The following is a 17231-nucleotide window of genomic DNA, read 5'->3' as shown; positions in this document are numbered from 1 at the left end:
AACAGAATACATTGTCACCGTAAACCACAGAATAAACAGGAAGCCTGAATTCAAATACACAAGGATCTCCTACACAATCGCACATAACACAGCAAAAATGTACCCCGATCTCGTTCCCATCCTGGCACCACTCACAACAAACACCACCATCCTCCCACACCTAGATGAAAGAACACACGAATAAAACACAAACACACCTACACCTACAACCGGTCACACAAACACACCACACACTACCATACCACACAAGAAAATGGCCCATTAAAGGGACGGCAAAGCACATATCAAACAAAATACCCATTCCTCTCCACTCCCCCCTCCTTCACTCTTCACTCTAATCAACATAAAGAAAAAAGCATAAAAAACTGATTGTAAATTCAAAATGTTATGTACAACTACATGTAACAAACGAGAAGGAAAAATACCACTATTCGTGGATACCATCCTTCCAATCATTATATTTAAAGTACAATTTCCTCTCATTATTTTTTGTAGCTTCCCTGTGTTTTGTTTCTACCTAGTTTCTTTTGTCTTAATTAAAACTGTAAAGTACATGTATTGTAAAATTAACAATTAATTTGTATTGTAAATTAGTTAAAAATATGAAATTAAATTGTTAAAGAACCAAAGAAAATTTTCACTGCACGACAAGACCAATGTAATAAATATAATTTAATAAATGTAACAAAAATTAAATTATTAAACCCTATGTCTTAAAAAGGCAAATAGCAAGCCCTCAAACAGCCCGCTCTGCCCCTTCAGGGCATAGAATGTAAAGTGCAAAAAAATAAATTAATTAATTAAAAATATGATCTGCTGATTGGTAGTCTGAAAAAATTGAGATTCCAGTCGTACCAAATTGTTTGGTCCAACAGCATTCTGGCATAGTTTACTGTCAGAGACAACATCGCCGCGATGCAACTGAGCTTCGACAAAATGTGCGTATTTAATTAGCGTGCAGCCTGTCTAGCATTCTTTGCTCCCGTAGAATGCCCTTGATCATTTGCTCTTTTATTTCCAATTTTGGCCTGTCATTCCCTGCAGCTTCATCGTGACAATCGTGCCTAGTATTCGCATGATGCTCCCCGGTTTTAGACAGCCATGATAACGTCAGCTTTGTCTGGCCTAAAGTGAGAATGTCAGATTTGTTCTTGGTAATTGGAACCGCGCAAAACCTCGTCAATTCGGAATTTCGGCTTTATTCCCGTTTAAAATGATACTAAGATCGGCATTGCTGGCATTTAAAATGATACTAAGATCGGCATCGCCGGCATATATATATACTTTAGAACTCACTTAGTAATCTTTTTAGTAAAGCTTCTGTTGCAATGGTATAGAAAGAAGTGAAAGTGGACCTTTATCTCAGCGCCCATAGAACGTGAACATAGCACATGTGTCGTTAACTCTCATTCTTGTGCGGGCCGGTTGCATACAGTTTTTGATTATCATTACAAATTCCTCATTGAAAACCAATTTCTGGAGTACTTGTAAGAGATTATTACGCTCCCATCATAAGCGTTCTGGAAGTCCACGAATGCAGTGTCCAGAGAAGTTTGAGGTCTCCAATTTAGATGTGCAACCAATATATCTTCATACTACGACACAGTATAGTCAATTTATGGTAAAGTCCTAAGTATTTCGTTAGAACTTTCTTCATTGCGATATTTATCGAACATATCACTATTTTGAAATCGGTGGTGAATAAAGAATTGAGTTTCCTGTTTCTCGTACTCTTGATTTTCCGTTTTTTGAGGTATTAATACAGTAGTGGCTTCTACGAAGCTTGTTGATGGAGACATTCCTCGTAAAATTCATTGCGCATGGTGACTGTCATTTCACTCATTTTGTCACTAAGCATTACGAAACTCCGTCGGTAAATCGTCTGGCTCGGTCGCCTTACGCTTAGGCGTGGATCTAAGTATATCCTGCAGGTTTTCGATTGTGAAAGGACTAAGTAAAACCCCGCTTTGATGTTCAGTGACGGTTTTCACGTTATCCAAGTTCTGAAAATTCTCTTACATTTTGTTTGTGTCTCTTTCGCTTGTAGCATCAAGTAGGGAGAAAGCGACATGTACTCAAATGTTTCTTTTAAATGTCTCCTGGTGACCCGTAACTCTTTTATGTGATGATGAATCGATGTGGAATGAAGCTATTCCGCAGTAGGATCCATGTCCCTCATTCTGAGAAATTCCACATATTTTCCAGTTATTTCCATGATTTTTACTCTAATACCTCTTGTGAGGTGAAAGGATCTTCGTATAATTGGCATAGGACTATGAAATAAAATTCTTTGTGACGATTTAGTGTCATGGAGTAATTTTCATGTGTATTTTGTAAGTTCAAGCGGACTTGTGTTATTGACTGCTCAGGATCCTTTCTTTCAAATCTTATCAGTTGCACTGCGACAATTCTCTGTCACTGTACACGGCTTAAGGAGTGTGTGCCAGTGTTATGTGATAAGTGGAGTGATCCGTGAGAATGGTCAGCCGAAGTTCTACCTTTGTGTATCAAAGCTTCAGAAAGATTCGCCCTATCAATTCGACTTGCTACCGTATTGGTTATGTACGAGAAGGCTATTTTTCAGAGCTATTACTATTTCCAAGCATTGGTTAGCCCAAATTCGCTAATCACAGTGTGTCGCGGACTGTGGTTAAGAACGGGCGTCTGATTTTATTGGTGCAATACGCAGTTGCGGTCTCTTGCTATGACTGTTGGTGCCATTAAGACCAAAATTGATTGCGATAATTCCGGTAAGTAGAATTCGTGAGTCTCCTGATTTGCATTGCTTCCTGATTGCGCGTAAATGTTCATAAACTGGACTCTCATGTCACCGAAAGCGTAGCCAGTAAAGTTGTGGCTTCGCATTTTAATATTTCATTGTATATGACAGTTGTTTCTGGTTGTACGCTACTTGTATTTATATTGCCAAATATTGTGATGTTTTAGTATCTTAAGACGTGACAACTACCTGGAGCATCTAAATATCTAGATACGCATCTCTTAAATACTGTAGTAAACAAATGGCTTGGGGGGTACTTTCTATTCTGCTGATGTTAACTGTGCCCTTCCATGCATGGCAAGCGTTTGTTCTACGTGCCACCCTCCTCTTAGCTTTCCTCGTGTGTGTCTCTTTGAAGTTGTGTCGGTTACCATACGGTATTCCGCTGCTCTTACATCCAGTTTGGTTTTTACTCTACTGGATTTTCTTCTTCGTTGTATAACGCGCTCTCTTGCTCCGGCTTCTGCTTCCTATTTTGTATCGTGTGTTCGTTTTGTTCTGACAACACTGACGGGAACAGTTTCACTTGTATGCGTCAAATTGCCAAGAGACGGCTCTTGGGGGGGGGGGGGGGGGGAGAGAGCTATGTCCTAACGAAATTTCACGTTCTTCCTCCAAAATTTGCCTTTTTCTGTTAGCTTTGTGGGACAAGACTGCATTGTTTTTTTCCCACACTTCCTCTGTCAACCGATGTATTATTTTTCACCTGCTTCAGTCTGCGAATATGTCACGGCCTCTGACATGCCTTCTTATCGGTTTTGTGTCAAATTGACTTGTTCATCGCATTGGGTGTGTATGCATGTGCACACTGATTTCCGACTGATCCGTTACTAACGCATTTGCGCGGTATCCTCCACAAATCGTCAAAGCTTTGTGTCCTTTTACCTGTAAGTTTGACGAAATGTCTCAACTGCATTCGCACTACTCGCAGCCCTTTCTCCACGGTACAACATTTGTTGTTTTGTCGCCTTTCGTTGATGTTTGCTACACTACACCGTAAGCTGCTAAAGTCGAACGTAGGTCCTATTTATAGCCTCAAAAGGGAGGCTGTGCATGTGCAAATTACGTATTCTCAATACTGCATCGGTGACAGTGACTTTGGTTATCACTCCCATCGTATTTTTATAATCAGCGGTTTCACTGCGTTCGCGTTCGCAAATTTCCTCTGTAGCTATCGTAATGCGAACCTAATACTCCATTTCCTCCTCCCCCACCCAAGTCGAAATTTCCCATGAACCACTATACAGCTATTATCGGCCTCTTATGACCAAAGGAGAATACAGATCTCAATGTGCGACAACGAACATCTGCAGGCATTGCCACTGCGTTGTACTTACGGTTCATCGATTCTCTCTCCTTCCTCCTTCCGCTCCCCCGCGTCGTCGGCGTCAAACGACCACTGGCACTGCTTGTAAACAAGTTCTGCCTGGAGTGACGTCAAGTCGCTGCGGCCGATAAGGGCGTCCGCTTGCGATGGAGGCTAAGGAGGAACTGCAGAGGCGGACTTTTGTTATTTTGCTAACATAACCTTTCAAAAGGTGTATTTCCGTTACAAACTTCCAGGACTTGTAGAAGGGAGTGAGTACATAATATTTTGAGTAGGAACCCATGTTCGAAACGTACCGTTTCCGTTCTACGACATTTAAGTTCAGATGTTTAACTCATCCACTTCCGCCTGAGGAATTGTTTTAGGCGTGGAACAACACAATTACTAGGTAACAATTCGAAATAGAACGTAACGAAACATCTATTTACCACTTAATCATGTATTAACACTCAAGCATTATGCGATTACAGTATTCCAGAACAAAGAAGAACCCTGATTACTGCATTTACAGAACGTAAAGCTTAAGTGTTAATACAAACAATTCCTCAAGAAAACGTGGATGAATTAAATATCTGAAGTGAAACCGTCATAGAAACAGAAAACCGTCAATAGAAACACAGATAACTTTTAATTTTCTTTTTAATTTAATTGGATGCCCAGTTTTTTACCTTATGTTAGATGGGAGCTTGTTGAATACCTTCCCACTAGAGTATATAACACTGTTCTAAATCTTAGGCAAGGATAATAATTATACATGAGAATCATTTATGTATTTTGTATTGTAATTGTGTAAAACACGCTTCAGCTGAAATTTATTGTTATTCTCACCAATAAAAACCTGCGACAGTCATATATAGCACCACTGAGCTTAGGCAGAAGGTGCAAGCAGAATACCCAAGCAGTGTATGGTTACATGGTCCCACATTCCGATCATGAAGAAATTTTCCAAAACTCTGGTTGTGAGTAAAACATTTTCGCTTGGGAAAATCTGTAAAATAAATGCTATGGTCTGCTGAAGTGATAAACGGGTAACGTCAATGATTCTCTGCTTGAATCATCGTGCCTAAACCGTCATTACAAGAAGAAAATCTTTCATAGTGGACAAAACTTGAACTCTTTCATTACAGGTACAAAAATCCATCAGTGAGATACAGGGATTGGACAAAAATGTGGAAACACGACGATAAATGCAAGCTTGAATATACAACAAAGAGCAGAAGGAACCGGTACACCTGTCTAATATCATGTAGGACCCCCGTGAGCACAGAGAAGTGCAGCAACACGATGTGGCAAGAAACTCGACTAATGTCTGAAATAGTGCCGGAGGTAATTGACACCATGAATCCTGCAGGGTTGTCCATAAATCCGTAAGAGTATGAGGGAGGGAGATATCTTCTGAACAGCACATTGCAAGGCATGAGTAATGTTCATATGTGTTTAAACTCAGAAGAGTGTTCCTGGAGCCACTCTATAGCAATTCTGGACGTGTGTAGTGTCACATTGTCCTGCTGGAATTGCTCAAGCCCGTCGGAATGCACAGTGCACATGGATGGACGCGGGTGATCAGACAGGATGCTTACGTACGTGTCACCTGTCAGAGTCGTATCTAGACGTATCAGGGGGTCCCTATCACTCCAATTGCACACGCCCCACACCGTTTCAGAGTCACCACCAGCTTGAACAGACCCCTGCTGACATACTGGGTTCATGGATTCGTGAGGCTGTCTCCATACCAGTTTACATGCATCCGCTCGACACAATTTGAAACGAGACTCGTCCGACCAGGCAACAGGTTTCCAATCATCAACAGTCCAATGTCGGTGTTGACGGGCCCATGCGAGGCGTAAACCTTGTGTCGTGCAGTCATCAACGGTACACGAGTGAGCCTTCGGCTGTGATAGCCCCTGTCGATTATGTTTCGTTGAATGGTTCGCACGCTGACACTTTTAATGGGTCAGCAATGAAATCTGCAGGAATTTGCGGAAGAGTTGCACTTCTGTCGCGTTGAACGATTCTCTTCAGTCGTCGTTGGTCCTGTTCTTGCACGATCTTTTTCCAGCTGCAGTGATGTCGAAGATTTAATGTTACCGGTTTCCTGATATTCACGGTACACTCGTGAAATGGTCATATGGGAAAATTCCCACTTCATCGTTACCTCGGAGATGCTGTGTCCCATCTCTCATGCGCCGACTATAACACCACGTTCAAACTCACTTAAATCCTGATAACATGGCAATGTAGTCGCAGTAACCGATCTAACAACTGTGCCAGACACTTGTTTTTTTTATATAGGCGTTGCCGACCGCAGCGCCGTATTCTGCCTGTTTATATATCTCTGTATTTGAATACGCATGTCTGTACCAGTTTCTTTGGCGCTTCAGTGTGATTGGAGATGCTAGCAAAGCCTGCAGGTTGCGTAGTTGTATTTGACCATGGACGGCACCTTCGTCAAACACAACAGAGATATGTAAACAGGCAAAGTTTATATAAGAGGACAAGTGTGGCGCAGTTGTTAACCTGCTGCTGGAATAAGATACATGCAGCCAGAGAAGATGAACAGCACTAGTGACAATGAGAAGACGAACCACAAAGAGAGGAGCAAACAACAACAGTGAATCTACGACGCAGGAACAGCAGTTGAACTGCTTAACCTGCTCCAATCGTGCAGTTAATTGCACGTGAGTCACGCAAGCAAGCAAGCGCAGTTGTTAGACCCGTTGCTGCTGCTGGAATGTTGTCAACACTTCATAAGTGAGCCGTGGTCAGAACCGTGTTCTGTGTAGTTGTGAGTGCCTTATGTCAGAATTAAGTGAATTCGAACGCCGGCAAATTGTTGGTCCTCATGTGATGGATGCTTCCATAGCTAAGGTAGCTGAAGTACTTACAGGGTTTCAAGAGGTAGCGTATAGAGGATTTATACCGCATACAGGGAAAGCAGGAAAACAGCATCTGCTAAGTCAAACGTGGGTGTTAAGTGATCGTGACGATCATTAAAGAGGATTGCGACGAAAAATAAGAGGACAACAGCTGCAGAAGTCACTGCAGAGCTGGATGTCGCAGTCACGAAACCTGTCAGCACCAAAACAACTTGAAGGGTGCTGCAGTAACAGCGAATTGTAGGACGAGTTGGAATTCCAAAACCCACTCATCAGTGTTGAGTTTACGTCTCTATAGGAAACATGGCGGTGGTTCGGCGATGATTTTGGTATCCATATCGTGGTATTCCTTGTGCCCCATGATTACTCTGCAAGGTCGCTTTACTGCCTCAAACGTCCCCTTAGAAAAATTTATGAATTACTGTGCTGATAAACATCTTATGTTATTTGATTTTCAAACAGCTGAGTAAAACTGAACGTACTCAGACATTCACTAAAGTGACACACAATATTTTTAGCGCAACGCAATCTGACTTTCAGTAATCCCTACAAAAGTATGGCCCTGACTAACAATAACCTATACCTTTCATGAATTCTTACCTCACAAAAATCTTCGTTACCCGAACTACTGCAATAAAGCGAGCGCCAATACTGCCAGCTAAATAAAAGCTTCCTTACTACTTAAGTCACTAGCTACTGATAGGCATAGTTAGCAAATGAAAGCTTCTGATAGAGATCAAACAATGTGTTTACCTTAATAGTGTTCAAAAGTCATTATATATATATATATATATATATATATATATATCAGTTCATGACATCCAGTCTTACAAATTTACTGTCTCTGATGGACACACGTCCAGATCATCCGCTCTCAAAATTCCGCCATCTCACTCCCCACATCCACCACTGCTGGCGGCTCACCTCCAACCGCGCAACGCTACGCGCTGTTAACATCCAGCTGCCCAACACTACACTAGCAAACAACAATGCAAACCAGCCACAGACTGCACACAGCACAGCCAGTGATTTTCATACAGGGCGCTACGTGGCGTTACCAATAAAAAACCTAAACAACCTACTTACATGCCGAGTATAGTGTGACCATTTTGCTTGATCTGGTCCTGCTCGTGGTACAATATTTCCTCTCCATTGGTGATGCTGTGTTCCAAGATGCTAGGGCTGTTCGCACAGTTCGCGCTGTCCAGGCCTGGTTTTGTGAGCACGGGGATGAACTGTCTCATCTTCCGTGTCCACCGCAGTCACCAGATCTTAATATTAATGAACCTTTGTGGTCTGCTGCGGAGCGAAGGGTGGATGTTTCTTATCGACCATGATTGTTACCTGAACCTGCCACTATTTTGCATGAAAAGTGATATAGGATTTCCTTGAAAACATATAGAATCTGTATTCATCCAGTTTCAAACAAATGAAACTGTACTGAATGCCTGTGGGTTTCCTACAACGTATTAGGTATGGCAAGATGTTGTAGTTTTTGTGTTCCCGTACATTTTCCCCTCCGCCTGTAATTAGTTCTATATGTTGATAAGGATCTTCATTTTTAAGCAATAATCTAAAAAGAAATATCTTGATTGTGAAAGAACACTTATCTTGAAAATATGTATCAGCTTATGCAAAGACGATAGTGCCGTATACAGGGTAAATGTGAATTTCACTGCCAAAATATTGGAGGTTGTTCAGTGACATTGTCTGAGTATTTTTGTATAACGGACCTGTGCCCTCCGGTACCTCATTACACAGTAATTACATTTCATTTAATTTCACAGTGCTATTTATCTTTGTATCTGCACTGCACGGAAAATATCTGCGCAACAATGCAAATGTTGACTGTGTGTGCTGCGTATCTTGTTTGGAATCAAACTTATTCCATTCACTCACGGTACTTGTTGACAACAGTGATGCGCAGTTTATTCTTCGCCCTCGAATTTGCATTCACTACACCTGGTAGCGTTAGTCGTACGTTAACAGTGATAGCAGTAGAGACAGGTTTATCGGTGGTCAACATGCGCCTCGTGTGTGGGTTCACTGAACGTAAAGGAAGAGCGGCACAACGGCTCATTGCTTTTTCCTGCAGTGACGTTAACCACATCCTAGTACTTCAGCATCTGCGTGCTTCGTTTACGTCTTTATTCCAGTTACAGACCCCAACTGCATACAGCAGGTAATTAATTTCCATCCATAATGACCGTCTCAAAGACAGGAACACAAACGTTTTTTCTACCACATCGAGCCAACATATTTAAGTATAGTACAGTCAGAAAAAAAATCAGCTAGAAAAGCTTCGTCACTTTATGTAAAATTGAAGGGCCACAAATCATATTCGAACACGCATAGATCCAACGGGCCTGTTCGAATATGCTGTATGTGGTACATACGCACAATTTTATGTGAAACGACGAAGTTTTTTTGGCTGATTATTTTCTGATTGTACCACACTTACGTATATTGGCAGGATGTCGTAAAAAAGGCGTTTATACTCAGGTGCTTGAGATGGCCACTGTAGACTGCTATTAATTACCTATTGTATATTATTATGGTCCCTGAATTGCTGCAAGTTCTAGTACGTCTGTATCGCAACAAGTCTGTATTTCGTGTTGTACGTTTTATTGTGGTAGAATGTGGTAAAAAAAAATGTGTTTGTGTGAGACGAACACCATAGACCGACACTAATTACCTGTCGTATAATATTGTGGTTCGTAGCCAGAATAAAGTCATACATCCTTTCCTGGGTCGCTACGCGTTTTTTGCTGCGACTGTATCACAACTAGACTACGTTTTGTGTTTTACGTCTTGTTGTTGCATAATGAAGGCTTTTCCACTGTTCTGAATGTATTTTCAGAGAAACATCCTCCTGCTTAGGTGAGTGGTAACGTGTTTGTCTATCATGCAGCGGGCCCGGGTTCGATTCCCAGCCTGGTTGGAGGTTTTCTCGACTCGTGGACTGGGTGTTGTGTTGCCTTCATCATCATTTCATAACCACCGACGCGCAAGTCGCTCAATATCGGGTCACCTGAAATAAGACTTACAACCCGGCGGCGCCGGCCGCGGTGGTCTAGCGGTTCTGGCGCTGCAGTCCGGAACCGCGGGACTGCTACGGTCGCAGGTTCGAATCCTGCCTCGGGCATGGGTGTGTGTGATGTCCTTAGGTTAGTTAGGTTTAAGTAGTTCTAAGTTCTAGGGGACTTATGACCTAAGATGTTGAGTCCCATAGTGCTCAGAGCCATTTGAACCATACTACCCGGCGGTCGAATTTCCCCGGATGAGGGCTATCGGCCAACAATGCCACACTATCGTTTCATGTCAGAGAAACAAATGTAACTGGAGACAACAAACCGAAGAAATTATGACTATATTATTCCTCAGCAAGGAGTCACTGGTGACCACTGATCTCTAAAAATAAAAAAATAAAAATAATACTCAGAAATTAACTTGAGACAACCTCCGAAATCCAGTAACAGCTGTCAATAGTCACTGCTAGTTGGAAACTTTATTTTTTTAATAAGAAACGAATTCTTGTCGCCGCCCATATGTTGCTGTTCCTTGTGAGGGTGGAATGTCCTGCTGACTTACGTCTACGTTTGTGTGCAGACGGTGAAAGACATCCAAATGGTTCAAGTGGCTCTGAGCACTATGGGACTTAACGTCTAAGGTCATCAGTCAACTAGAACTTGGAACTACTTAAACCTAATTAACCTAAGGACATCACACACATCCAAGCCCGAGGCAGGATTCGAACCTGCGACCGTAGCGGTCGCGCGGTTCCAGACTGTAGCGCCTAGAACCGCTCGGCCACCCTGGCCGGCGAAAGACATCCACTGCTGCATTCGAGTGGCGGCTCTCTTCCAAACCTGGTACGTGGTCTTGCACGCCGAAGCGACATTCCCCAACTGTCTCAAGATCGTACGTACTGTCAGCATCTTCTTATATACCCACTCATTTTGACTCTAGGACAGCCGTCAACATCACGCGTATCAAAGCATTTGTTTTTTCTAACTAAAGGGTGAAACACTCTCTCATAACCAAACATTATTTAATATTGGCTAGTGCCGCGAGGGTGTACTTTTGTTTTTGTCAGATTGAAGACAGTTGTTAACTTAACTAGATAAGAAGCGAGATATGCTACGAAATATAGTGTAGTTCTCTGTTACGTGTGATTATGCGGTATCCATCAGGCATCTGCCTTTACTCTTTATTGTTTCTTGTTCTTGTAAACATATATGAAGATAGAACTGGACTTACACTCACCGTCTCACATTGTCCGCCTCCGGTAGATGAGTGGTCAATGCGACAGAATGTCAGTCCTAAGGGCCCGGATTCGATTTCCAGCTTGGTCGGAGATATTCTCCTCTCAGGGACGGGGTTGTGTTGTCCTAATCATCATCATTTCATTCCTATCGACGCACAAGTCGCCGAAGTGGCGTCAAATCGAAAGACTTGCTCCTGGCAAACGGTCTACCCGACGGGAGGCCCTAATCGCACGACATTTCCATCTCACACTAAAATTATACAAAACTATTAGGATTAATTACAATTAATTTGATTAGCGAAAGACGAAAATTATGTACTTTATTGTTCAATCACGCAGTCTGTCGTAACGTTGGCTCTCTCGAGGAAAGGCGTGTTTTGAAAGCTGTAGTTTGAAACTGCATCGAATTTTTCAACATATTCACTAAGTTACGTGCCACGTGCAGATTACTTTCGTCATCAGTTACTTTTCCGATCATACAGCTGTCAACGATAAGCTATCATTCTGTAAGGTTCTCTGTTCTGAATATGATTAGTATCTCAAGGCAAGTAGTTCTACATCAATGTTTACATTCTTTGCTTCAATGACTTTATAGTTATTGCATTTATTTATTTATTCTTGCATCAAAAACTTACGTATTATACACAGTTATGATTATATTAGTTTTGCCCAAAACCTGGCGACTTCCAAAGGAATTTCTGTCCTTTGATGAAGTTCATCTTCTTTGCAGGAGCTTGTATACAGTGAGAGTTGAATCATATGATGAACAGTCTGGACTTCTCCATAGTCACACCGAATATCATCTTCATCAGTGTAGCCCCATATTGCCAAATTAACTTTCGGTCTACCAACTCCAGATATCAGTCTACTCAGGAAATTCCAAGTGGTCAATTTCTCATCAGAGGCAGGAGGCAGAGTTTCTGAAATACTTGTGCAACCAGAGAGAAGGTAGGTCGTAGCTATACATAGATGCAACCTAGCTTTTTCAGCAGTGCCACTAAGTGCCGTCTATGTTCTAAGGAAACTCTTCCTTGACTTCAGTTGTTGCGGATGTGGTTTGTGGCCATGCAGAGGATGTGTTCTCTCCTGCTCCACTTTCTTTCTTTCCTCGTTCGCAACTATTCCTCTTCGTACAGGAGGTGGTGCTATTCTTGCGAGATGGTGAAGGGAATCGACTGGAGCGGATTTCAAACAACCTGCTATGTTCTGTAGGTGTCGCTGAGAGCTATGTTCACCTGTTTGGCGTGTGTTGAATGATTCCAAATAGGACATGCATACTTTACTGCAGAATATCGTAGTGACACTGCAGAGCTTCGTAGAGTTTCAGGTTGACTACACCACTTTGATCCAGCCAGTTTCCGAAGGAAATTGTTTCTGTTGGAAACTTTTGACTTGTAGTTCATGCAGTTCTTCTGGAAATTAAGAGATTTATCTAGTGGTATTGTAGGTTCAAGTTCTACATCTAACCAAACTATCTTTAATTTGAGTCTAGCTACCCTGTTTTTCTAATGTCAGGCACACATCATTGAAGGATTTGATTTAACTAGGTTTGTGTTGTATTATCCGGAGAATTTTTAGGGTTGGGTTGGGTTGGGTTGGGTTGGGTTGATTTGAGGGAGGAGGTCATCGGTCTCACCGGATTAGGGAAGGATGGGGAAGGATATTTGTGAGGGTGTCCTCAATCGATTCAGAACCTGTTCTCTGGATTGATAGAGCAAGGTCATCGGCATACAAGAAGATACTGCTAATTGGTTCATGGGTTGGTCATTTATGTATGTATTGAACATAAATGGAGCCAGCACACTTCCCTGCGAAAGGCAATTTTTCTGTAGTCTCCATCAGCTGCACCAGCTTGGAAGTCTACGAAGAACCTGCCATTCTGTAAGAGAGGGCGATGAGGCTATATCTGCGTGGGTGAAACATTGCACTTGATAATTCGCATTACATCAAATTAGGCTGGCTATACTCAAAACCGATGTTGCAACAGCAGCCTCCACATATATAGTAGACGATGCGGATTTCCGTTCCACCTCGTAACTGTAAGCTACTGATTTGCTACTACAATGACAGCAAATAAACAACCGCACAATACTGTAGATATAGCAAAGCACACCCTTTCGATAACGGAGTAAAGAAATACAGGAAATAAGCATTTGATGATGACCGAGATCTTGAAGACAGTATGGTACATATTTTACAAAATAAAATAATAACCGAGACAGTGATTTCTCACTCTAGGTATTATTATTACAGTGATACAATAAATAACGGATATTCGTAGCTTTTCACTCATCAGTTTACGGTGGCAGTAGCGCAGTTCCATCCAGCTCCCCATCGTCACTGCTGTCGGAATCAGCCTCGAAACCATCTTCATCGTTGTCATCACCAATACAAATCGTTAGCTGTTCATGGTCACTAATGATACCTTCCATTGCTTGTGCTGCTCGAGTAAGTTTTTCAACGTGCTCGACCTTTTTCCTCCATGAGGCTGCATCCACAATCGCAAGAGCCTTCCACTACAGCCTTTCAACCTCTGTTACTCTAAACGACTTATTATTGTTCCTTATGTACGTCTTGAATCACTCCATACTAACTCGATCGGGTTGAAATGGCAGTGACATGATGTTGCTCCTTGGCAATTTCGTCTACTGCAGGCGTCGTGGGCTTATTTTATTTTATTTTTTAACAAGCGAATGTAACAAAAGCTTCATCATTCTCATATCCGCAGAAACATTTCGTGCCTGTAACCACTGCACCATAACTTCTTTGCGGTCATTTGCTGTTGAGGCTTTATCCAGTATTAATCACTGAATGGTACGGAGCATTGCCCATTACAACTGTTGTAGGGACAGAAAACTGTTTTAAAGAATTCCTGAACCACTCATCAAATCCTGTGTGGTCCATGTCTTCATGGTAATCAGCTGTCTTTTTCCCATTCCCGAAAAATTTTCGAGCGGAAACTACAAGAGCGTCAGGAACAAAACCACTGGAGGAACCTGCAAGGCCCACAATTAATCTTGCTCTTCTTCGGCTGATGACCGCTATTGCTTGGAGAGCCAACCGTTCAACATTTACTGATAGCTTCCCCGGCATTAACCCACGTTTCATCTAGCTATATTATGGAATGAATGTCCTTGCCCATAATTTTGTGCAAGAATGTGCTTCGAGCCATTACAATATGTGCCTTCTCTAACAGGACTTTTCGTCCGTCTTGCGCTTTGTAACGGAAATCCACGCTTTTCAGCACAATTTTCAGTGAAGTTTTCCCACCCCTGAAAAATTTACTTTCTTTTAACGACACTAGTGACTTTGCTACAGTAGGATACTCTTTGCTGCTGTAGTAAGCATATACAGGGTGAGTCACCTAACGTTACCGCTGGATATATTTCGTAAACCACATCAAATACTGACGAACCGATTCCACAGACCGAACGTGAGGAGAGGGGCTAGTGTAATTGTTTAATACAAACCATACAAAAATGCACGGAAGTATGTTTTTTAACACAAACCTAGGTTTTTTTAAATGGAACCACGTTAGTTTTGTTAGCACACCTGAACATATAAACAAATACGTAATCAGTGCCGTTTGTTGCATTGTAAAATGTTAATTACATCCGGAGATATTGTAACCTAAAGTTGACGCTTGAAACCTCCGACGTTCAGTTGCGTGTTGAAACAAACACGGGCCACGGTCGGCGAGCAGCATCTGCAGGGACATGTTTACGATGACGACCGTGTTTACGAGTGTGGCTGTAGTGCACTGTTGTGGTTTGGTCTAGCTGTCGCAGTGTCCGCATGTAGCGCTTGCTGCTATTGTTATCCTGCATTCGTCTCCGCACGCAGACCAACTGTAGTACACCGTGTTACCAGACTTCTGTGATAGTGTAGTGTTGTAGGAACTGTGACCATGGTGTATTCGAACTCTGAAAAGGCGGAGATGATACTCATCTATGGCGAGTGTCGACGAAATGCAGCTGAAGCCTGCAGGGTGCATGCAGAACAGTACCCGGACAGAGAGCATCCAACGTGCCGCACATTGCAAAACATCTACCGCCAAGTGTATGCAACAGGTATGGTCGTAGCACGCAAACGGGTCCGTAACAGGCACGTCACAGGAGAAGCGGGTGCAGTTGGTGTGTTAGCTGCTGTTGCCACGAACCCACACATGAGCACACGGGACATTGCGAGAGCCCGTGGACTGAGTCAAAGTAGTGTCATGCGCATACTGCATCGTCACCGCTTTCACCCGTTTCATGTGTCGCTACATCGGCAATTACATGGTGATGACTTTAATCATCGAGTGCAATTCTGTCAATGGGCATTAACAGAGAATGCGTTGCAGTTCTACCTGTTTACCGATGAAGCGGGTTTCACAAACCACGGGGCAGTGAATCTACGGAACATGCATTACTGGTCCGTGGACAATCCTCGCTGGCTCAGACAGGTAGGGCGACAGCGACCGTGGACTGTAAATGTATGGTGCGGAATCATTGACGACCGCCTCATTGGTCCTCACATCATTGCAGGGGCCCATACAGCTGCAACGTACATCGCGTTTCTACAGAATGATCTGCCAACGTTGCTCGAAAATGTCCCACTGGAAACGCGTCGACGTATGTGGTATCAGCATGATGGTGCATCTGCACATTCCGCAATTAACACTAGGCTGACCCTTGACAGGATGTTCGACGGGCGTTTCATAGGACGTGGAGGACGCATAAATTGGCCCGCCCGTTCTCCTGATCTTACACCTCTGGACTTCTTTCTGTGGGGTACGTTAAAGGAGAATGTGTACCGTGATGTGCCTACAACCCCAGAGGATATGAAACAACGTATTGTGGCAGCCTGCGGCGACATTACACCAGATGTACTGCGGCGTGTACGACATTCATTACGCCAGAGGTTGCAATTGTGTGCAGCAAATGATGGCCACCACATTGAACATCTATTGGCCTGACATGTCGGGACACACTCTATTCCACTCCGTAATTGAAAACGGAAACCACGTGCGTACGTGTACCTCACTCCTCATGGTAATGTACATGTGCGTCAGTGAAAAATACCAATAAAAAGGTGTTAGCATGTGGACGTAATGTGCTGTTCCAGTCTCTTCTGTACCTAAGGTCCATCACCATACCCTTCGGATCCCTACGTAATTCGGTGCTCTCCGATACACACGATCGAACAGCGGAGGAGTGGTACTCAAGCGTCAACTTTAGGTTACAATATCTCCGGATGTAATTAACATTTTACAATGCAACAAACGGCACTGATTACGTATTTGTTTATATGTTCAGATGTGCTAACAAAACTAACGGGGTTCCATTAAAAAAAACGTAGGTTTGTGTTAAAAAACATACTTCCGTGGATTTTTGTATGGTTTGTATTAACCAATTACACTAGCCCCTCTCCTCACGTTCGGTCTGTGGAATCGATTCGTCAGTATTTGATGTGGTTTACGAAATATATCCAGCGGTAATGTTAGGTGACTCACCCTGTATATGCCTACGAACAGTCTGGAAAGAATCTAAATCGGTGACTGGGTGAGGCTGCCTTTTCTTCTTTCCAGGAGTCGATAAAAATACATTATCTGATCTAGACGCATCGGAATCTTTTCAACTCACATCTACACCTCTCTATTTTTGCATTAACACTCCCTTACTTACTGCTGTTCTTGCGCTAAGTCCAAGAGTTTTTGATGTGCGCTCCACTATCGGTAGGAACCTACGGCTGTCCATGAATACTTACGTATTCTTTCTGCTGCTCGTAAAACTCACGAGTTCTCCGTAATAATTCCAGTGCCTGGCTGTTTAGCGACACACCTCGACACAACGGATTGTCACTGGACGATCGAACTCATTTCCGTGACATTTTACGCATATCAGAATTTCCTAAAGCACACAACGACGCAAGCAGACGGTATAAACCAACAACAACGCACGTCCTTTATGTACACACAAAACAAAGCCGACAACGAGGGAG

Source organism: Schistocerca piceifrons, chromosome 1, assembly GCF_021461385.2.
Source record: "Schistocerca piceifrons isolate TAMUIC-IGC-003096 chromosome 1, iqSchPice1.1, whole genome shotgun sequence".
Lineage (NCBI taxonomy): Eukaryota > Metazoa > Arthropoda > Insecta > Orthoptera > Acrididae > Schistocerca > Schistocerca piceifrons.
The sequence above is the reverse complement of the archived record's forward strand: the minus strand, read 5'-3'. Positions refer to the sequence as shown.